The 23,086-nt window shown below is 41.3% G+C and overlaps 2 long non-coding RNA genes across 2 annotated transcripts; one reads left to right on the forward strand and one right to left on the reverse strand.

Annotated features, from left to right (window-relative positions):
* Nucleotides 1-173: 173 nt before the first annotated feature.
* LOC119808489 lies at nucleotides 174-12,922 on the reverse strand. The gene is made up of 3 exons (XR_005284442.1): nucleotides 12,872-12,922; nucleotides 3,776-3,829; nucleotides 174-399 (listed from the first exon to the last, which is right to left on the reverse strand). It is a non-coding gene; the product is annotated as an uncharacterized LOC119808489 (long non-coding RNA).
* Nucleotides 12,923-19,250: 6,328 nt separating this feature from the next.
* Nucleotides 19,251-22,689, forward strand: LOC119807734. Its single transcript, XR_005284344.1, has 3 exons — nucleotides 19,251-19,886; nucleotides 20,676-20,880; nucleotides 21,369-22,689. It is a non-coding gene; the product is annotated as an uncharacterized LOC119807734 (long non-coding RNA).
* Nucleotides 22,690-23,086: the final 397 nt, after the last annotated feature.

The following is a 23,086-nucleotide window of genomic DNA, read 5'->3' on the forward strand; positions in this document are numbered from 1 at the left end:
TCCACCCACCTCCATTCACACAAATAAATGTCATTTAAATGGTTTTCTCTTTTCTTTTTCTTTTAAAATATTTATTTATTATGTATACAATATTCTGTCTGTGTGTGTGCCTGCAGGCCAGAAGAGGGCACCAGAGCTCATTACAGATGGTTCTGAGCCACCATGTGGTTGCTGAGAATTAAACTCAGGACCTTTGGAAGAGCAGACAATCCTCTTAACCATTTGAGCCATCTCTCCAGCCCCTTTAAATGGTTTTCAAAAGTCAGTTCTGCCAAGGAACATCTTCGTTTTAGAGGTTTCCCTTTGCGTGTTCAGAGCTGCCATTAGAGCCCGCACTCCAGCACACTTCCCGACTTCCTCTCTTTGACTTGTTGAACCTTGCCCACATCAATTCAACACCTAGAGAGAACAAATGTCCAAGTGTCAAGGTTAGCCCCAGTGCTTTAGTGAGTGGAAAAAGTAAACTGAGCACTGACAGCAGAGGCAAACTGAGAAAACCTAGCATTCTGTCTGCTAGCCTGTACTTTTTCTTTGTTTTTTTTTTTTTGTTTGTTTGTTTTTTTTGTTTTTTGTTTTTTTGAGACAGGGTTTCTATGTAACAGCCCTTGCTGTACTGGAACTTTCTATGTACACCAGGCTGGCCTCAAACTCACAGATATACCTGCTTCTACCTCCTGAGTGCTGGGATTAAAGGTGTGTGACACCACCATCAAGCTGGTCTCTGTGCGCTTTAAAGAAAGCACTCTTCCCTATTCTAATGAGGAAAGAGGAGATGGGAAACTGATCACCCCAGGATGTGGGCCCAGGTTTAGTGTCAGTCACAAACCATGTGTTTCAGGGTGTCAGCTTCAAAGAGTCAATAATCACTGGCTGCAGGCTTGGGTTTATAAACTCTTACAGTAATATTTGGGCCAACTCTCCATAGTCCATAGATCCCTTCTCGAGGTATTGTGGGAAAACTAGCACATAAAAGCCACTAGCATCAAGCCTGATGACCTGAGTTTGGTCTCTCATCCACATGGTGCACAGAGAGAATAGGCTCCCTAAAGTCGTGTGGCCTCTATACTCAGCTATGGCCAATGTATACGTACATGCACACTAAATAAACACAAAACATAATTTAAAAGAAAATTTTGTCAAACTAACGGTTTATATTAGCCAGCCCATAGAAACTTATACCTTGTGTTCCTACTGATTAAGAACTTTTTGTCTCAAGGGAAAATGAGTAGTTCTGTTTCTCAGTTTCTTCACTCTGGATTGACTTAATTTGATCCTATGTGTCCCAGAATGAGAGACTCCTTCATTGTATAAAGTTCTGAATTTGAAACATTTGGATGCAGTGTGTTCTCTATAGTTTCCTAAGATCAGATCCCAGTAAGACCTTCAGGACTGGAAAAATGGCTCAACTCAGCATTTGCAAGTGCTTGTTGCTTGTCTGGAGGACAGGGTGTGGTTCCCAGCACCCTTGCCAGTTCGCAGCTGCCCTTAACTTCAGGGTCAGTGGGTCTGGCACTCTCTTCCAGCCTTGAGGAGCATCCGCGTGTATGTGGCATATAGACAGACACACATATATCCCAAAACACATATAATCCCAAACCCTATCATGCTGAATCATGTTTTATTTCTTTCTTATTTTATTGTTTGCTCGTTTGTTTGTTTGTTGTTTGTTTATTTTTTGGACAGGGTTTCTTTATGTAACAACCCTGGCTGTCCTGGAATTTGCTCTGTAGACCAGGGTAGCCTTGAACTCAGTGATCTGCTTGCCTCTGCTTCATGAGTGCCGGCATTAAAGGCATGCACCACCATGCCTGACTCCCTTTTTGTGTATTAAAGACCAGGCCTGATGTTTCTCTTTCCTCACTTCCACCTCACTCTCTTCTTATTTATGTGAGTCTTCCTGTGAATTCCAAGGTTGGGATCTCAGGAAGGGCTCCCTGCATTTATCCAATCTGTACTCTAGGTATTAAGAATACATCCTGCTAGGTATTAAGAAATGCCATATAAGCCAGGTGTGGTGGCACACACAGTTAATCCCAGCAATCAGGAGGCAGAGGCAAATCAGATCACTGAGTTTGAGGACAGCCTGGTCTACAAAGCACATTCCAGGACAGCCAGTACTGTTACACAGAAACCCTGTCTTAAAAAACAAAACAACAAAAATGTCAGACCAGCCCCTTTTCATTTTTCCATTTTGTCTGCCAAGTCATAGGCTATTTTAAAGGACACATGCATGTTCTTCCTCCATTGTCGTCCGATTCCCTATTTACAAATGCATGTTGTTGGGTTTTGCGGGGCGGGGTGGGGGGGATGGCAGACAGCTCAGTCTCAATTCTGTGTCTAAATGCACATAGAAAAGTTACTCCACTGCTGATAGAACCTTGTTAAGTTTCCTGCCTATGCATGTTACTTGTAGGAACTGCATTATATTCTTCGGCCCATCAGTTCTTTTGAAGCACCTGTTAGTATGTGTTGCACAGGTGCATCTGGATAACCAGCTAGGCATGCTCAGGCATGTAGAGGGGAAAAGTCAACCTCGACTGGATCCTCGGGAGTTGCCAACTTTATTTTTTTGTGATAGATTCTTTCATGGGTGTTGTGATATTTTGTTTTTGTTCTGACAAATAAAGCTTGCCTGGAGATCAGAGGGTGGAGCTAGCCACTAATTAACCACAGAGGTCTGGAGGTCTGTACAGACAGACAGGAGGTGATAAGGTGGGACAAAAAGAGGATCTTGACCCATTTGGTCTGAGGAGTCGGAGAAGTAAGAGGTGGCTGTGATTGTTCCTTTGTTTCTTTGATCTTTGGGCTTTTACCCCGATATTTGACAATGGGTTTTTATTATTAAGACTAATTAGGATAATGCTTCATATCATTTGGTGTTTGTTCAACATTTTGGGGCATGAATTTATGAAAAAGCTGCTCGCCTGTGGCTTTGCAGTCACCAGCACAGGCCAGAGCTGCGCACTGGAGTCACTGCCCTGCTGGCTAGGTTTTTCTTTTCTTTTCCCCAACCCCCCTGAGCGAATCTGGGATTTTTCTGTTGCAGGTTCTCTGCAGCAAGCTTCCCAGGGCCTTGGGCTCCAAAAGGTGCAGTGTTAGCCCCTCTAGGCAACTCCCGCTCCACATGCTTCTTCCCCACGATTTCCTATGTGCCTTACTCAGACAGCAGGTTCCCTCGGCGGGGTGGAGGGGTGGTGGGGAGAGCTTTCCCTGGACCCCCTCCTTGGCTGCTGCCAAGCTAGGTAGCTGTTTTGAAAATGTACTTCGGCTTCTACTGTTCCATGCAGCAGCAATTAACCTCATACTTCCCAATCATCTTCATTGCCATTGTCAGAAGATTTGGTGAGACAACGGGAATTCTTAAAGGGGGGAATTGGTTTTCGTTTTTTTTTTTTAAAAAAAGAGGGTTTTGCCCATGGTAAAAAAATGGGAAAGACTATTATAATGGAGGTAATTAGGTCTCTGTATAATTATACAATAGATGGTTTAAAGATAAAACAAATGAGAGGATAATTAACTTATGAGATTTACGTAATGTCAATTATAAACATTATCACTTTGATCATTCTTGATTTCATCCTAAAAAAAGTTGATTAATATGAGTGTGAAGATACAAGTCTTAGAAAAACTTATTAAAACAGATAATAGAGATATTCAGATCCAGACAGAGGGATTTAAAGGAGAACCAATCTCAGCATTGCCTTATAAGGTTAGAGAGGCACAGGCCAAGGTTTTCAAACAACCAACCTTAATTTATCCACTCACCCTTACTTACAGGAAATGCCAAATGACTGGTATCCCCAAAGCAATGCAGGAGCTGAATGGACTCCTGTGGAAATATTAGATTTGAGGAGATTTACAGAAGTGACAGTCTCATATGATATGCATTCACCTTTCATGAAGCAGATGTTAAACTCATGGTCAACTTGTAACAGAATTATCCCACAAGACTGGAGAGACTTGGTTACAGCAGTATTGGAACCTAGCCCTCATTCTCAATGGAGGATCAGGTGGAAAGATTAGACTAGGATGATTAACAATGAAGTAGGGATAGAGGCATTAAAATCTCCCAAGACCAACTTCTTGGAGAGGGCAATTATGCTTATGTACAAAGACAGTCTCTATATGGTGAGCACACCCCTAGCTCTATGCCATGCAGCAGTTTTTGATGGAGGATTCCCATTGGCTAATAAAGAAACTGCCTGGCCCATTTGATTGGCCAGCCCTTAGGTGGGCGGAGTAGACAGAACAGGAAGAAGGAAGTGAGGTAGATGGCTCAGTCAGATGCTACACCTCTCCTAAGTTAGACAGACTGCCGTGCCTCTCCTCAGAGAGAAGCCAGACGCGATGAAGCTCCAGCCCAAGATGGACGTACACTAGAATCTACCTGGTAAGGCACCACTTTGTGGTGCTCCACAGATTATTAGATATGGGTTAGTCAAGATGTGAGTAAGAGGCTGAAACTAAGGGCCAGGCAGTGTTTAAAAGAATACAGTTTCTGTGTAATTATTTTGGGGCATAAGCTAGTCAGGAGGCCGAAAGCAGGGCGGCGGGAATGCAGCCCACAGCCCCACACTACAAGTTTTGAATGCTTAGGACAGAATTGAAGAAGTCAGAAAGAGAACTGAGACACTTACTAAAGTTATACATGGCCCAAAAGAAAACTTGACTGATATTTTTTTTTTACAAAGGTTGACTTCATCAATAAATAGAATGATACCAAATTCAGAAGTTAGACAAATAGTAATTGAATCTGTGACTTTTGAAAATGCTCATTCACAATGCAAAGGGGTAATTAGGCCTTTAAAGGCAAGGTCAGCGCCCAGAAAGAAATGGATCCAAAAGCAATTTTTTATTTTTTTTTTTTTTTTTTTTTTTTTTCCTCATGGTTTATTTTTTTTTATATTTAAAAATTTCCATCTCCTTCCCTCCTCCTCCCCCCTCCCTCCCCTCCTTCTCCCCTTTCTCTCCCCTCCTTCTCCCCCTTCCCTCCCCTCCCCTCCACCCATACCTCCCCTCCCTCCCTCTCAAGGCCAAGGAGACATCAGGGTTCCCCACTCTATGCTAAGACCAAGGTCCTCCCAACTCCCCCCAGGTCCAGGAAGGTGATCGACCAAGCTGAGAAGGCTCCCACAGAGCCCGTCCATGAAGAACAATCAGAGCCCAGAGCCATTGTCCTTTGCTTCTCAGTCAGCCCCCGCTGTTGGCCACACTCAGAGAGACGGGTTTGGTCGCATGATCCATCAGTCCCATTCCAACTGGAGTTGGTGATCTCCCATTAGTTCTGTCCCACCGTCTCCATGAGTGAACGCACCCCTCTCGTTCCTGACTTTCTCCCTCATGTTCTCGCTCCTTCTGCTCCTCATCGGGACCTTGGGAGCTCAGTCCAGTGCTCCAATGTGGGGCTCAGTCACCTTCCCCATCTGTCGCCAGCTGGAGGTTCCCTCACGGTCCTGACTTTCTTTCTCATGTTCTCTCTCCTTCTGCTCCTCATCAGGACCTTGGGAGCTCAGTCCGGTGCTCCAAGGTGGGGCTCTGTCATTTTCTTCATCTATCGTCAGGTGGAGGTTCTATGGTGATATGCAAGAAATTCATCAGTATGGCTATAGGAACTGGCCTTTTCAGGCTCCCTCTCCTCAGCTGCCCAAGGAACTAACTGGGGGCGTCTCCCTGGAAACCTGGGAACCCCTCTAGGGTCAAGTCTCTTGACAACCCTCAGGTAGCTCCTTAAATTCAGATATATGCTTCCCTGCTCTCATATCCACCCTTCCTATATCCCAAGCACCCCATTCCTCCGAGCTCCCCCCGCTCTCCCCTTCACACTTTTCTCTCCCCATCTTCCCTTGGCCCAGTCTTGCCCAACCCTCAAGTTCCCAATTTTGCCTGGCGATCGTGTCTACTTCCAATATCCAGGAGGATTACTATATCTTTTTTGGGAGTTCACCTTCTTATTATCTTCTCAAGGATCCCAAACTTATAGGCTCGATGTCCTTTAATCATGGCTAGAAACCGAATATGAGTGAGTACATCCCATGTTCATCTTTATGGGTCTGGGTTACCTCACTCAGAATAGTGTTTTCTATTTCCATCCATTTGCCTGCAAAATTCAAGATGTCATTGTTTTTTACCGCTGAGTAGTATTCTAGCATGTATATATTCCACAGTTTCTTCATCCATTCTTCCACTGAAGGGCATCTAGGCTGTCTCCAGGATCTGGCTATTACAAATAATGCTGCTATGAACATAGATGAGCATATGCTTTTGTTGTATGATTGGGCATCTCTTGGGTAGATTCCCAATAGTGGAATTGCTGGGTCCTGGGGTAGGTTGATCCCGAATTTCCTGAGAAACCGCCACACTGCTTTCCAAAGTGGTTGCACAAGTTTGCATTCCCACCAGCAATGGATGAGTGTGCCCCTTACCCCACAACCTCTCCAGCAAAGGTTATTATTGGTGTTTTGGATTTTAGCCAATCTGACAGGTGTAAGATGATATCTCAAAGTTGTTTTGATTTGCATTTCCCTGATAGCTAGGGAGGTTGAGCATGACCTTAAGTGTCTTTTGGCCATTCGAACTTCTTCTGTTGAGAATTCTCTGTTCAGTTCATCGCCCCATTTTTTAATTGGGTTAATTGGCATTTTACCGTCTAGTCTCTTGAGTTCCTTATATATTTTAGAGATCAGACCTTTGTCAGTTGCAGGGTTGGTGAAGATCTTTTCCCAGTCAGTAGGCTGCCTTTGTGTCTTAGTGACAATGTCCTTTGCTTTACAGAAGCTGCTCAACTTCAGGAGGTCCCATTTATTCAATGTTGCCCTTAAAGTCTGTGCAGCTGGGGTTATGCATAGGAAACGGTTCCCTGTGCCCATTTGTTGTAGAGTACTTCCCACTTTCTCCTCTATCAATCTCAATGTGTTCAAATTAATATTGAGGTCTTTAATCCATTTGGACTTGAGTTTTGTGCATGGTGATAGATATGGATCTACTTTCATTCTTCTACAGGTTGACATCCAGTTATGCCAGCACCATTTGTTGAAGATACCCTCTTTTTTCCATTGTGTACTTTTGGCTCCTTTATCAAAAATCAGGTGTTCATAGGTTTGTGGTTTAAGATCCGGGTCTTCTATACGATTCCATTGGTCAACTTCTCTGTTCTTATGCCAATACCAAGCCGTTTTCAATACTGTAGCTCTGTAATAGAGTTTGAAGTCAGGGATGGTAATGCCTCCAGAAGTACCTTTATTGTATAGGATTTTTTTGGCTATCCTGGGTTTCTTGTTTTTCCATATAAAGTTGATTATTGTCCTCTCAATCTCTGTGAAGAATTTTAATGGGACCTTGATTGGGATTGCATTGAATCTATAGATTGCTTTTGGTAGAATTGCCATTTTTACTATGTTGATCCTCCCAATCCACGAGCAGGGGAGATCCTTCCATTTTCTGGTATCCTCTTCAATTTCTTTCTTCAAAGACTTAAAGTTCTTGTCAAATAAATCCTTCACTTCCTTGGTTAGCGATACTCCCAGATATCTTATGCTATTTGTGGCTATTGTGAAAGGTGATACTTCTCTGATTTCCCTCTCTGCTTCCTTATCCTTTGTGTATAGGAGGGCGACTGATTTTTTGGAGTTGATCTTGTATCCTGCCACGTTACTGAAGGAGTTTATCAGCTGTAGGAGTTCTTTGGTGGAGTTTTTGGGGTCGCTTATGTATACTATCATATCATCTGCAAATAATGAAAGTTTAACTTCTTCCTTTCCAAATTGAATCCCCTTGATTCCCTTATGTTGTCTTATTGCTATTGCTAGAACTTCAAGCACTATATTGAAGAGATAAGGAGAGAGTGGACAGCCTTGTCGTGTTCCTGAATTTAGTGGGATAGCCTTGAGTTTCTCTCCGTTTAATTTGATGTTAGCTGTCGGCTTGCTGTAAATAGCTTTTATTATATTTAGGAATGACCCTTGTATCCCTAATCTCTCCAAGACCTTTATCATAAAAGGGTGCTGAATTTTGTCAAATGCTTTTTCAGCATCTAATGAGATGACCATATGGTTTTTTTTCCTTCAGTTTGTTTATATGATGGATTACATTAATAGATTTTCGTATGTTGAACCAGCCCTGCATCTCTGGGATGAAGCCTACTTGATCGTAATGGATAATTTTTCTAATGTGTTCTTGGATTCGGTTTGCCAGTATTTTATTGAGAATTTTTGCGTCCATGTTCATGAGTGAGATTGGCCTGTAATTCTCTTTCTTGGTTGAGTCTTTGTGTGGTTTAGGTATCAGGGTAACTGTAGCTTCATAGAAGGAATTTGGCAGTGACTCTTGTGTTTCTATATTATGAAATACCTTAAGGAGTATAGGTATTAGGTCTTCTTGGAAGTTCTGGTAGAATTCCGCATTGAAACCATCTGGTCCTGGGCTCTTTTTGGTAGGGAGGTTTCTGATAACAGTTTCTAATTCTTCGCGACTAACAGGACGATTTAGAGCATTTACCTGGTCCTGGTTTAACTTTGGTATATGGTATTTATCTAAAAAACTGTCCATTTCTTTTACATTTTCCAATTTTGTGGCATACAGGCTTTTGTAGTAAGATCTAATGATTTTCTGAATTTCCTCTGTGTCTGTGGTTATGTCCCCCTTTTCATTTCTGATCTTGTTAATTTGCGTGTTCTCCCTCTGCCGTTTGATTAGTTTGGCTAAGGGTTTGTCAATCTTGTTGATTTTCTCCAAGAACCAGCTTCTTGTTTCATTGATTCTTTGGATTGTTTTCTGTGATTCTATTTTGTTGATTTCTGCCCTCAGTTTGATTATTTCCAGTCTTCTACTTCTCCTAGGTGAGTCTGCTTCTTTTTTTTCCAGAGCTTTCAGGTGTGCTGTTAAGTCACCAATGAGTGCTTTCTCCGTTTTCTTTAAGTGGGCACTTAGTGCTATGAACTTTCCTCTTAGCACTGCTTTCATTGTGTCCCATAGGTTTGAGTATGTTGTGTCTTTGTTTTCATTAAATTCAAGAAAGACTTTAATTTCTTTCTTTATTTCTTCCTTGACCCAGGTATGGGTCAGTAGTTGACTGTTCAGTTTCCATGAGTTTGTGGGCCTTCTGGGGGTAGCATTGTTGTTGAATTCTAATTTTAATCCATGGTGATCCGATAAGACACAGGTGGTTACTAATATTTTTTTGTAACTGTGGAAGTTTGCTTTGTTACCAAGTATATGGTCAATTTTCGAAAAGGTTCCATGAGCCGCAGAGAAGAAGGTATATTCTTTCCTATTTGGGTGGAATGTTCTATAGATGTCTGTTAAGTCCATTTGGTTCATTACCTCCATTAAGTCTTTCAATTCTCTGTTAGGTTTCTGTCTGATTGACCTGTCCATTGGTGAGAGAGGAGTGTTGAAGTCTCCAACTATTAGTGTGTGTGGTTTGATGGCTGCCTTGAGTTCTAGAAGTGTTTCTTTTACATAAGTGGGAGCTTTTATATTAGGGGCATAGATATTCAGGATTGAGACTTCATTCTGAAGGATTTTTCCTGTTATGAGTATAAAGTGTCCCTTTCCATCTCTTCTGATTGATTTTAGTTTGAAGTCAACTTTGTTGGAAATTAGTATGGCCACACCCGCTTGTTTCTTAGGGCCATTTGCTTGATAAACCTTTTCCCAACCCTTTACTCTGAGTAGGTGCCTGTCTTTGTGGTTGAGGTGTGTTTCTTGTAAACAGCAAAATGTTGGATTCTGTTTTTGTATCCAGTCTCTTAGCCTGTGCCTTTTTATAGGTGAATTGAGTCCATTGATATTAAGTGATATTAATGACCAGTGGTTGTTAACTTCAGTCATTTTTAGTAGTAGAGTTTGTGTGTTTCCCTTCTTCTAGTTGTGCTGGTGAAGGGTCGCTAGATGCCTGAGTTATTGTCGGCGTTATTGGACTCCTTGGTTTGTGATTTTCCTTCTATTACTTTCTGCAAGGCTGGATTTGTGGCTGCGTATTGTTTAAATCTGTTTTTGTCCTGGAATATCTTGTTTTCTCCATCAATGGTGAATGCAAGCTTTGCTGGGTATAATAGTCTAGGCTTGCATCCATGTTCCCTAAGTGTCTGTAGCACATCTATCCAAGCTCTTCTGGCTTTCATGGTTTCCATTGAGAAATCAGGTGTAATTCTGATAGGTTTCCCTTTATATGTTACTTGACCTTTTTCCTTTGCAGCTCTTAATATCTGTTCTTTATTCTGTATGTTTTGTGTTTTGATTATTATATGGCGTGGGGATGCTTTCTTTTGATCCAGTCTATTTGGTGTTCTGTAGGCTTCTTGTACCTTCATAGGAACATCCTTCTTTAGGTTGGGGAAGTTTTCTTCTATAATTTTGTTGAATATGTTTTCTGGGCCTTTGAGTTGTAATTCTTCTCCTTCTTCTACCCCAATTATTCTTAGGTTTGGTCTTTTCATGGTGTCCCAGATTTCCTGAATGTTTTGTGTTAAGAATTTGTTAGATTTGTTTAGTTCTTTAATCTGTGAGTTTATTTCCTCTATAGTATCTTCAGAGTCCGAGATTCTTTCTTCCATCTCTTGTATTCGGTTGGAAATACTTGTCTCTGAAGTTTCTGTTCGTTTACTCAGAGTTTCCATTTCCAGTCGTCCCTCAGATTGTGTTTTCTTCAATACCTCCATTTCATTTATCAGGTCTTGTACTGTTTCCCTTACCTGTTTGATTGCTTTTTCTTGTTTTTCTTGTTTTTCTTGGGTATCTTTGAGAGATTTATTTATTTCGTCTACCTTTTTGTTTGTCATCTCCATTTCTTTATGGCAGTTTTTTACCTCCTGTTTAAGGTCCTCTATTATTTTTATAAAGTACTGTTTAATGTCGGTTTCTTCTATATCTTCTGGGGTAGGGTGTTCAATTCTTGTTGTTTCGGGATGTCTGGCTTGTGGTGATGTCATGTTGCCTTTCATGTTGTTGGAGGAGCTCCTGCATTGGCGCCTGCCCATCTCTTCCTTCAAAAGGAGCGCGGAGGTGTTTGGTGTCCTCAAAGAATGATGGATCCTCCTTGCTCCGGGCAGTCAAATGAAGGAGGGGACCTCCCACCGGCCTGGGTGCACTCAATTCCAGGTCCCCAGAGCCCAAACAGGCTGAGCTGTGGGATTTTGTGGCCCCAAAGACGGGAGGATGAGGCAGGGGGAGGGGGGGAGGATTCTGGGTGCAAGCTGGGAAGGGACAGGAAGAGAGAGGCAGTATCCGGGGAGAATAACCCCTGCAGGAAGAGCAGGAAGTGTGCTGGTGGCAGGGGGAGTTGTGGAGAGTCGGTGGTCCCTCTCCGGGCAGCTGCCGCGGTTCGGGCACTCACTCCTCACTCACCCCAAAGAATGATGGATCCTTCTGCAGACTGTGAGGTCCCCTTGCAGGCCAAGCAGCTCTCAGACAAAGGCCTACCTTGCTCCGGGCAGTCAAATGAAGGAGGGGACCTCCCACCGGCGTGGGTGCACTCAATTCTGGGTCCCCAGAGCCCAAACAGGCTGAGCTGTGGGATTTTGTGGCCCCAAAGACGGGAGGATGAGGAAGGGGGAGGGGGGGAGGATTCTGGGTGCAAGCTGGGAAGGGACAGGGAGAGAGAGGCGGTATCCGGGGAGAATAACCCCTGCAGGAAGAGCAGGAAGTGTGCTGGTGGCAGGGGGAGTTGTGGAGAGTCGGTGGTCCCTCTCCGGGCAGCTGCCGCGGTTCGGGCACTCACTCCTCACTCACCCCAAAGAACGATGGATCCTCCTGCAGACTTTCAGGTCCCCTTGCAGGCCAAGCAGCTCTCAGACAAAGGCCTACCTTGCTCCGGGCAGTCAAATGAAGGAGGGGACCTCCCACCGGCGTGGGTGCACTCAATTCCAGGTCCCCAGAGCCCAAACAGGCTGAGCTGTGGGATTTTGTGGCCCCAAAGACGGGAGGATGAGGCAGGGGGAGGGGGGGAGGATTCTGGGTGCAAGCTGGGAAGGGACAGGAAGAGAGAGGCAGTATCCGGGGAGAATAACCCCTGCAGGAAGAGCAGGAAGTGTGCTGGTGGCAGGGGGAGTTGTGGAGAGTCGGTGGTCCCTCTCCGGGCAGCTGCCGCGGTTCGGGCACTCACTCCTCACTCACCCCAAAGAACGATGGATCCTCCTGCAGACTTTCAGGTCCCTTTGCAGGCCAAGCAGCTCTCAGACAAAGGCCTACCTTGCTCCGGGCAGTCAAATGAAGGAGGGGACCTCCCACCGGCCTGGGTGCACTCAATTCCAGGTCCCCAGAGCCCAAACAGGCTGAGCTGTGGGATTTTGTGGCCCCAAAGACGGGAGGATGAGGCAGGGGGAGGGGGGGAGGATTCTGGGTGCAAGCTGGGAAGGGACAGGAAGAGAGAGGCAGTATCCGGGGAGAATAACCCCCCAAAGAACGATGGATCCTCCTGCAGACTTTCAGGTCCCCTTGCAGGCCAAGCAGCTCTCAGACAAAGGCCTACCTTGCTCCGGGCAGTCAAATGAATCTCCAAAAGCAATTTTATATAAAATTTAGAATTACAAACAGCATGGACATCATCAAACAAGAAGCATATGCTAAATGTTTCAATAGTTATCCTATCGTAAGGAGTCTAAGTCTTATATTAAAAATGGCTTGGCTGAGTCATGAGAAAAAAGTAGCTATGACTATCTAGTCTTCAACTGTAGTGATGAGCAGCGGGCAGGCCTGCTTTTTGTCCCACCCGGCTCCCAGCCACCGGCTAGCTTATGCCCCAAAATAACAACACACAAATTGTATTCTTTTAAACACTGCTTGGCCCATTAGCTTCAGCCTTTTACTGGCTAACTCTCACATTTTGGTTAACCCATATTTAGTAATGTGTGTAGCGCCATGAGGGGAGGCTTACCGGGAAGATTCTAGCCTACGTCCATCTTGGGTCGGAGCTTCATTGCATCTGTCTCAGAGAGGAGAGGCATGACAACTGCCCGAGGCGTCTGCCTGAGCCATCTGCCTCACTTCCTTCGTCCTGTTCTGTCTACTCCACCCACCTATGTTCTGACCTATCAGGCCAAGTAGTTTCTTTATTAATTAACCAGTGAAATCATCAGATAGATAGAAGACACACCTACATCATTCAACCACATCAAAAACCTGAGAAGGGAAATAATATTACTTGAATAAACAGGAAGTACAATGAAGCAACTTCCAAAAGGTGCAAGAAATGATAGAGACAAGCGGCTACGTGGGCAATCACCCACAGTCACATTTGGCAAAGGCCTAGAGTAACTGACAGACACTTTCAGAGGCAGGGAAATTTGAACCTTACCCTGTCCTGGCAAGGTTTGTCAGTCTGTTTGCTTACATCCTGCTTGTCTAGTATGGACGCTGTCCATTTTGCCAGTGGTCGAGGCAGAGGCAGCTCAATTCTGAATATTTCTGCTCTTGATTAAGGTATTGTTTTTGTACAGCTCATTTAAAAATATAATGTATAATTAAAGATAAAGCTTGGCATTTAAAATGGCATTTTAAATGTTTTAAGAGAGTAAGACTTTTTATAACAGTGAGACACATCTCCTCCTGGCAGTACCAATCTGCTTGAAGAGGATGATGAACATCGAAGAGGCTCCTTATGGAGTTTGTTAGCCATTTGGGCAAGAAGCTGTTCTTGCCTGAACTGCTTGATGGTATGTTGTATGAACTGGACATGTAGAACCCACAGAAAAAATGACTGCTGAACTTGCTTAAAGGTGAGACAGTCCTTCAGGGTTTTAGTTTCATGAAAGGGTCTGCCAGACATTCTGCAGGATACAGAAGAAAGTGACTAACAAACTGCCAATATAGATGGAACTGTCTCTGAAATTTCCTGCTTCATGGAAAGGACTGCCAGAAACTATGGGTCTGCGTGCTGAAGATGGATGCGCCAGTGTTGCAGAGAAACTTTGGGTGACTGTTCAGGCAGCAAGATGTCTCTGTCAATTCTAGAGTTTTGGAAGTTGCTTACAATGTACTTCCTGTTAACTTAGGTAATACATCCTTCTGGAGTCTTTGATGGAGTTGAAGAATAGATAGTTATAATTATAGTTTTTCTTAGTTATGATAAAAAATAAAGTAGATATAAATATTGTAATTGTAATTCTTGCTTGATACCTGTTTTGTTATATGTAATTTTACTTTGTTAAAACCTTCCTATTTATTTAAACAGAAAAGGGGAAATGGTGTAGGAAATCCTTCTGTATATGTGTTGCTTTTATTGGTTAATGAATGAAGCTGTTTTGGCCAGTGGCTTAACAGAATAGAGCTAGGCAGGAAAACTTAACTGAATGCTGGGAGAAAGAAGGCAGAGTCAATGAGAAGCCATGTAGCTGCTTGCAGGAGACAGATGCACCAGAACCTTGCCTGTAAGTCACAGCCATGTGGTGATATACATATTAATATAAATGGGTTAATTTAGATATAAGAGCTAACTAGAAAGATGCTTAAGCTATTGGCTAGGAGTACTGTAAATAATATAGCTTCTGTGTGATTATTTTGAGTCAGAGCGGCTGGGAACAAACTAGCAGCCTCCGACTACAGTCATGGTGGATGATTTTCTGATGTGTTCTTGGATTCTGTTTGCCAGAATTTTACTAAGTATCTTTGCATCAGTGTTCATGAGAGAGATTGGTCTGTAGTCCTCTTTCTTTTTTTTCTTTTTCTTTTTTTTTTTTTTTGTTTTGTTTTGTTTTTCAAGACAGGATTTCTCTGTGGCTTTGGAGCCTGTCCTGGAACTAGCTCTGTAGACCAGGCTGGTCTCCAACTCACAGAGATCCACCTGCCTCTGCCTCCCGAGTGCTGGGATTAAAGGCATGCACCACCATCGCCCGGCTATAGTCCTCTTTCTTAGTTGCATCTTTGTGTGGTTTGGGTGTAAGGGGAACTGTAGCCTGGTAAAAAGAGTTGGCAATGTTCCTTCTGTTTCTATTGTGTAGAATAATTTGGGGAGTATTGGTATTAGTTCTTTGAAATTCTGGTAGAATTCTGTGCTGAAACCATCTGGTCCTGGGATTTTTTTTTTTTTTTTTTTTTTTTTATGGTGGGAGACTTTTGATGATTGTTTCTATTTCCTTAGTGGTTATAGGTCTATTTACTTTTCTTATCTGGTCTTGATTTAATTTTGGTATATGGTAGTTATTCAGAAAAATTGTCCATTTCCTGTAAGTTTTCCAATTTTGTGGACTATAGGTTTTTGAAGTATGACCTAATGATTCTCTAGATCTCCTCAGTGTCTGTTGTTATGTCCCCCCTTTCATTTCTGATTTTGTTAATTTGGATATTCTCTTTCTGCATTTTGGTTGATTTGGACAAATGTTTGTCTATCTTGTTGATTTTTTTGAAAAACCAACTCTTTGTCTTCTTGGTTCTTTGTATTGTTTTTTTTTTGTTTGTTTGTTTCTATGTTTTTTATTTCAGATCTCAATTTGATTATTTCCTGTCATCTAGTCCTCTAGGGTGAGTTTGCTTCTTTTTGTTCTAGAGCTTTTAGGTATTCTGTTAATTTTCTAGTGTGGGATTTTTTTCATCTTCTTTATGTAGGCATTTAGTGCTATGAACTTTCCTCTTAACCCTGCTTTCATTGTGTCCCATAGGTCTGAATATGTTGTGCAGTCATTTTCATTGAATTTTAGGAGTCCTTAACTTCTTTCTTTCTTTATTCCTTGACCCAGTAGTAATTCAGTTGAGCATTATTCACTTTCCATGAGTTTGTGGGCTTCCTGCAATTAGTGTTGTTATTGAATTCTAGCTTTAAGTCATGATGATCTGATAAGACACATGGAGTTATTCCATTTTTTTTTTTTGGTCTCTTCTGAAATTTGCTTTGTTATTGAGTATGTGGTCAATTTTAGAGAAGGATCCATGAGGTGCTGAGAAGAAGATACATTCTTTTGTGTTTGGGTGAAATGTTCTATAGATGTCTGTTAAACCCATTTGAGTCATAATATTGGTTTGTTTCTTATTTCTCTGTTATGTTTCTGTCTGGCCAATCAGACTAGTGGTCAGAGTGGGTGTGTGGAAGTCTCCCACTATTAGTGTGTGGGGCTTTATGTATTATTTAAGCTTTAGTAATGTTCCTTTTACAAATGAGGGTGTCTTTGTATTGGGACATAGATGTTCAGAATTGAGACTTCATCTTGATGGAGTTTTTGTGATGAATATGAAATGATCTTCATCTCTTTTGATGAATTTTAGTTTGAAGTCTATTTTGTCAGGTGTTAAGATAGCTACAACAGCTTGTTTCTTAGATTCATTTGCTTGGAAAATCTTTTCCCAACCCTTTACTCTACTTTATCTTTGTGTTTCATGTATGCAGCAGAAGCATGGAGTCTGCTTTTGTAACCATTCTGTTAGCCTGTATCCTTTTATAGGTAAATTGAGTCCATTTATATTAAGAGATACTAATGACCAGTGATCGTTAGTTCTTATTATTTTTGTTTTTGCTGTTGTTGTTGGTATTCTGTGTATGTTTCTTTTCTGGGATATGCTGGTATAGGATTATCTATTGCCTGTGTTTTTGTGGGTGTAGCTCACTTCCTTGGGCCGTAATCTGGTTTTGTCATAGAATATCTTGCTTTCTCTGCGTGTGTTGATTGAAAGCTTTGTTAGATATAGTAGTCTGGACTGGAATCCATGGTCTCTAAGTGTCTGCATAATGCCTGACCAGGATCTTCTGGCTTTCATTGTTTCTATTGAGAAGTTGGGTATAATTCTGATAGGTCTGCCTTTTTATGTTGGTTGACCTTTTTTTTTTCAGCTCTTAATAGTCTTCTTTATTCTGTATGTTTAGTGTTTTGATTATTATGTGGCAAAGGGACTTTTTTTGGTCCAGTCTATTTGGTATTCTGTAAGCTCCTTGTATTTTCTTAGGCATGTCCTTCTTTAGGTTGGGAAAGTTTTCTTCATGATTTTGTTGTATAAATTTTCTGTAACTTTGAGCTGGACTTCTTCTCCTTCAATTCCTATTGTTCTTAGGTTCATTCTTTTCTTAGTGCTCCAGATTTTCTGGATATTTTGTGTTAAGAACTTGTTGGATTTAACATTTTCTCTGACCTATGAATTGCCTTTGTCTTGAGGATGTGGGATTTACTTTTCTGCTTCACTTTACATGAGAACATTTGAATATTTTTTTTCTGTTTCAGGGTGTAATTTGGATGTTGCCCATAGAGAGAAATATAATGAATATTTCCAACTACAGACCAGTTTATCCTTGCCTTGTGTGTTTAGATACTGTGATTTCTGACTCTGACCTACCATCTCTTCCTTATTTTTCCACTTTTCTGGTTCAAAACGTTCAATCAACAATTGATTTCCCTTTTGAACTTTTTCATTCCATGTCAATTGTTTAGTGTCTCGGTTAAAGGAGATTTTAGGCATTTTGGTATGCTTTTTAAATTTGCATTGCATTATAATTTATTAATTATGAGTTTATGTAGATCAGAAGGCAACTTGTGGTAGGTAGTTTTCTCCACTCATTCTGTCGGTCCTGAGAATCAAACTCAGCTGCCAAAGCTTTGGCAGCAGGTTCTTTTAACCGCTGAACCATCTCATTGGCCTGGATTAATGTAGTTTTAGTCTTATATCCATATTAGACAATTTACCACTTTCTTATTGAAAATATTGGTTCATGTTTATTGCAGCTACTTTTTTTGGTAAAATAAGTTTACCACTTATCTTACTGGTTTCCTGCTGCTGTGGCAAACACCCTGACAATTAAAACTCAAGGGAGGAAGGTTTTGCTCTGGCTCACAGATCAAGAACCAGAGTGTTGGCTCAGGTTCCAAAAAATCAAGGAGCAGGTCAAATGCTACCCACAGTCAGGAAGTAGAGAGTGGTGAGTAAATGCTAATTTTCAGTTCATTTTCTTCATTTTATACAGTCCAGGTCCCTGTCCAGGGAATTGTCTTGCCTGCAATTAATTGTTTATTCCACATCAATTAATATAATCAACATAATCCCTCAGAGATGCTCTCAAGGACTAATCTTAATCTAGATAATCCTTTCCAGGTATGCATGGAGGCTTGTCTCCTAGATCATTCTTGATTCTGCTGGTAATAACTCTAACATTGTCATGGCCAATCTTGGTTATCAATTTGCCTATATTTGGAATCAGCTAAAGCCCAAGCAGCTGTGTAGGATTTCTTGATTGCATTATTTGAGGTCAGAAGAGCCATCCTAGATCTGGGCCACACATTCTAGTGGCAGCTCCCATGAAAGAATTTGGAAGAAGGATGCTTTTGCTTTTTTCTTACTTGCTCTCATTTTTGCTGCCGAGTTCATTTCATCTGCTGCTGTCTCACTGATCCTGGAACTTCCTTCTTCAGGATTCCAGTGCAGATGGGGGACCAGCTGAGACATCCAGCCCTGTGGACTGAACAAATACCAGATTCTTGGACCTTCTGTTGGGAGACAGCCATTTTGGATTAGCCAGATCACAGGCTGTAAACCACTCTACTAAATCCCCTTTTTAGACATACAGATTCATCAGTTGTATTCCAGTAGACAATCCTGACTAACAAAACCATTATACTATTTAAAAGTTTGCCTTGGAAATCATAGAATGTTACTCGTGTCTGTGAAAGGTGACATGTTGTGTTAGATCTGTTCATGGGATATATGAATATGTACCTTCCTTTCCCTTGTTTTTCTCTTTATTAGAATTTTCTATAGAAACAGTGGTGTTGGGGCCTGTAAGATGCCTCGGCTTATAAATGCACTTGCTGCCTGAAAATGGAAATCTTAGGAATTGAGTTCAATCCCTGGAACCTTCATACACATGGAAGGAGAAACTGCAGAGTTTCTACAGACCCTACAGAGCTGCCCTTTAACCTTCACATGTGGACTCTAGAATGTTTGAACCCACACATACACTTGCACACAAAATAAATAAAATATAAATGGTTGTGTTACTCATGTAGTGACTGACCTTTAATCAGGCCTGTCTAAGGTACTTGTCTCATTGCTGCAACAAATGACTTAAAAAGAAAACATAAGTGCACAAAGATTTAATTTGGCTCCGTGTTCAAGGTTACAGTCCATCATGACAGGAAAGGCAGGGGAGCAAGGACTTCAAGCCAACAGTCACATTGCATCTGCATTTGGTGCTCGTGTTCATCCCATCCTTGTATTGCGTTTGTACTCCAAGACCTCAGCCCGAGAAATGGTGCTGCCCACATTTAAGGTAAAACTTCTCACCTCAATTAATATAACCAATGCATTTCCTCACACACCTGGAGGTTTGTCTTCTAAATGATATTAAATCCTGTCAAATTTTTTTAAAAAAAAGTGTGTACCTTCCAATATTGTTTTAAATTTCCATGTGAATCCTTCTGAATCTAGCAGTTCCTGGATACCAGGAGAAGTTAAAAAAAAAATCTTTCTGAATTTTTAAGAACATACAGTATTTGGGTCATTAGGGAAGTCAGAATTTTATGAGTTGTGACAGTGACGCAGTATACAAAGAGAAGAGAGCATGACCTAGGAGGCCAAGGAAGTACAATTATGCTGCTGTCTTAAGGGAACCCCCATCTTCTGTCACAAGTGCTGTGTGTGAGAGAATCTTAAAATGTGCAGACAGCAGACGTGATAAACAAGACAAGAATTAAACAGCTATAGAATATAGCATTATTCCAGCTTTTAATGAATTAAGCCTTGGTTTTTCAGTACTATAAGGGCCAAACTTCCTGCAAAAATGCACGTGGGCTCATTTAGGAGTCAATGACCTGGTGTGGGAGGTCCTTCTGTCTGTGTGTCCAGGAACAAACAAGTGACCTCCTACAACAATGACCTTTGAGAATGTCACTGGGACTTCAACTGGAGGAGTGGGCTGTCCCAGAAGAACCTCTATAAAGAGAGGATGCAGGAAAACTTGAGGAAGCTGGCCTCTGGAGGTAAGTATGCCATCATTCCTTTAATTAATAAATAAAAAAACTATTTCTAGTTTATTATTGCTGCTTCCTGGATTGAAAAGAATGATTAAGAAACATTAATGAATATGTTAGATGGAATCATTGTATACTGTAAATTTGTCTAAAATCTGTTCATATTTACACTATAACTTAATAATTCATAATGGTTTCTCGTATTCTACAAAACATGGAAAAACCAAAACATTGAAGATAAATACCAGAATCCAGAATCCATGAATAAAACCAAGATAACTTGTGTCTTGGAAGATATGCAGATTCCTTAAGAGCTATGTTGTGATCAAACTTGTTACCAAAAAAATAAAAGACACATGCATCAAGCTTCAAACCCAGTTAAGCTCATGGAATTTTTGGCAAAACTGCAAACATTTGTAGCATCAGCGGAAAAACATTCTAAATATTCCTGTACAGGAAAACACCTGAAACACCATGCCAAAGATTATACTTTGCCTTGCTTCACACATACCAACTTTGTTCCATGGAGTGTTAAAAGTAAAATAGTTATTTATCTACAAACCTTTGTTCTAAGGTACATGAAACAAAAATAAGATTTTTTTTTAAGACAGAGACCAATTGTTAAGACCTCTCATTTTATACATAATTCCAAATGCAGCATGATTTTGGCCATTAATGTGGATCAAATTCTGCATGGTATTGGGTATTAAATTTGTATTAAGTGTGACATAGACATTTTTGCTTGATATGGAAGTAATATAATACAACCATTCACAAATACCATTGATTTTATTGTAGCTGCCCTCAAATCAAGTTGCAGACCATTCAGTGAAGACATATTCAGAAATTTTCACAGCTCATGAAACCAACATTTCTACTAGTAAGTCATTAACAAGAAAAATGCAATGCACCTTTGCTTTCTTGTGGCAGTCAACTGGTGGAGAAACTCTGGGATCCGGAAAAGATTATCAGCATCCAAGAATCTTCAACTTCTCTACTGAGGGTACTGTAAATCAGAACTCTTTTTTGTTGTTTTTATGTTTTGTTTGTTTTTACAGACAGAGTTTCTCTGTATTGGATATCTTGGAACTCATTCTGTAGACTAGGCTAGTCTTGAACTCAGGGATCTGATTGCCTTTGTCTCCCAAGTGCTGGGATTAAAGACATGCATCACAATCATCTGGCTCATACTTCCTTTTTTAAAAAAATATTTATTTTTACTTTAATGTGCATCAGCATTTTGCCTGCATGCATGTCTTTGTGAGGGTGTTGAATCCCCTGGAGATGGAGTAGCAGACAGTTATGAGAGCTGTCACTCATAGGAATTGAACACTAGTCTTCTGGAAGAACATCCACTGCTCTTAAACATTGGCCCATCTCTCTAGCCCTGTGAATCAGAACTCTTACTCATGAGCATATTGCTATAATAGGAACGAGTGTGCAAAAGTAGTTTTTGGCCATCACTAAGTGTACACCTTAAACCCAATACAGGGCACAGATCATGTGACGATCAGGAATACAGAAAGAAACTGTATAAAAATAAGCACTGTGATGAAGACTTCAGAACGGTGAAAATTATGAAAGGACTTCCACTGGAGAAATATGTAAGCAATATGGGAAAATTCTCAGTTCTTTGGGGTCTTTTCAAAATTTTGAATAACGTTACCCTGCCCAGAAATTCCATGCATGTATGTCACCAATGTGGGAAAGCCTTCACTCATTCCTATAACCTACAAAGACATGATAGAATTCAAACTGGAGAGAAACTTTTTGCATGTAAACAACTTGAAAAAAATTTCTTTTTATACTTCATATCTTGTGACAGGATCTACCATGGAGAAAAGCCCTCCACATGTAAGCATTGTGGGAAAGCCTTAATTACTTCTACTCCCCTTCAAATACATAAACTCACACTAGAGAAAAGCCTTGCATATGTAAACAGTGTGGGAAAGCTTTCTTGTTGTCATATCAACTACAAAAACATGAAGCAATTCACAGTGGTGTGAATCCTTCTGTTTGTAAGCAGTGTGGGAAAAAAACTTCACTTGCTGCAGTTCCCTAAAAACGCATAGAAGAATTCACACTGGTAAGAAGCTCTCTGTGTGGAAGCAATGTAGGGAAATCTTTAATCGTTCCTTTTCTCCGATAACACACTGGACAGAAATCTTATTTTTGCACACAATGTAGAAGAGTTTTCACTGATTTCAGTTCACATCACTTCCATGATAGCAACCACAGTAAAGAGAAATCCTGCAAATGCAAATGTTGTGGGAAAGCCTTTATTATTTCTACTTACCTTGAAGTGTAAGAATGAATACACACTGGAGAAAACCTTGTGTATGGAAACAATGCGGAAAAGTCTTCACTTGTTCGAGTTCTCTAAAATCATATGGAAGAAGTTACACTGGTGAGAATCCCTATGTGTGTAAGCAGTATGGAAAAACCTTCCCTTATTCTTTTTCTCTTCTAAAAGATGAAATAACTAACACTAGAGAGAACACTTACGTATGCAAAAATTGGGAAAGCTTTCACTCATTACAGTTCACTTCCCTTCCATGAAAGGATGTACAGTGGAGGAAACCTTAAAATACAAGCGTTGTGGGAAAGGTTTTGCTTGTTCTGATACCTTTAGCAATGCAGCTAGCTACCTTTGATTCACCCATTCTTTGTTGGAATCATTACTTTGGTCCGTTCTTGTTTCCCTATGTAGGTAAGTAGACATTTATTTGTACATCTCTTCCCAGAAAAAAAATCACCCAACACTGTGTGTTTTAGTTATTTTCTATTGCTGTGAAGAGACACCATGATGAAAACATCTTACAAAGAAAGCATTTAGGCAGTGGAGTTCCATCTGGACTGAACCTCCACCTGGCGATAGATGAAGAAAATGACTGAGCCCCACATTGGAGCACCGGACTGAGCTCCCAAGGTCCTGATGAGGAGCAGAAGGAGGGAGAACATGAGAAAGAAAGTCAGGACCGTGAGGGGTGCGTTCACTCATGGAGACGGTGGGGCAGAACTAACGGGAGATCACCAACTCCAGTTGGAATGGGACTGATGGAACATGAGACCAAACCGGACTCTCTGAATGTGGCTGACAGTGGAGGCTGACTGAGAAGCCAAGGACAAAGGTGCTGGGCTTTGATTCTTCTGCATGGACGGGCTCTGTGGGAGCCTTCTCAGCTTGGTCTATCACCTTCCTGGACCTG

This window comes from Arvicola amphibius, chromosome 2 (genome assembly GCF_903992535.2).
Source record: "Arvicola amphibius chromosome 2, mArvAmp1.2, whole genome shotgun sequence".
NCBI lineage: Eukaryota > Metazoa > Chordata > Mammalia > Rodentia > Cricetidae > Arvicola > Arvicola amphibius.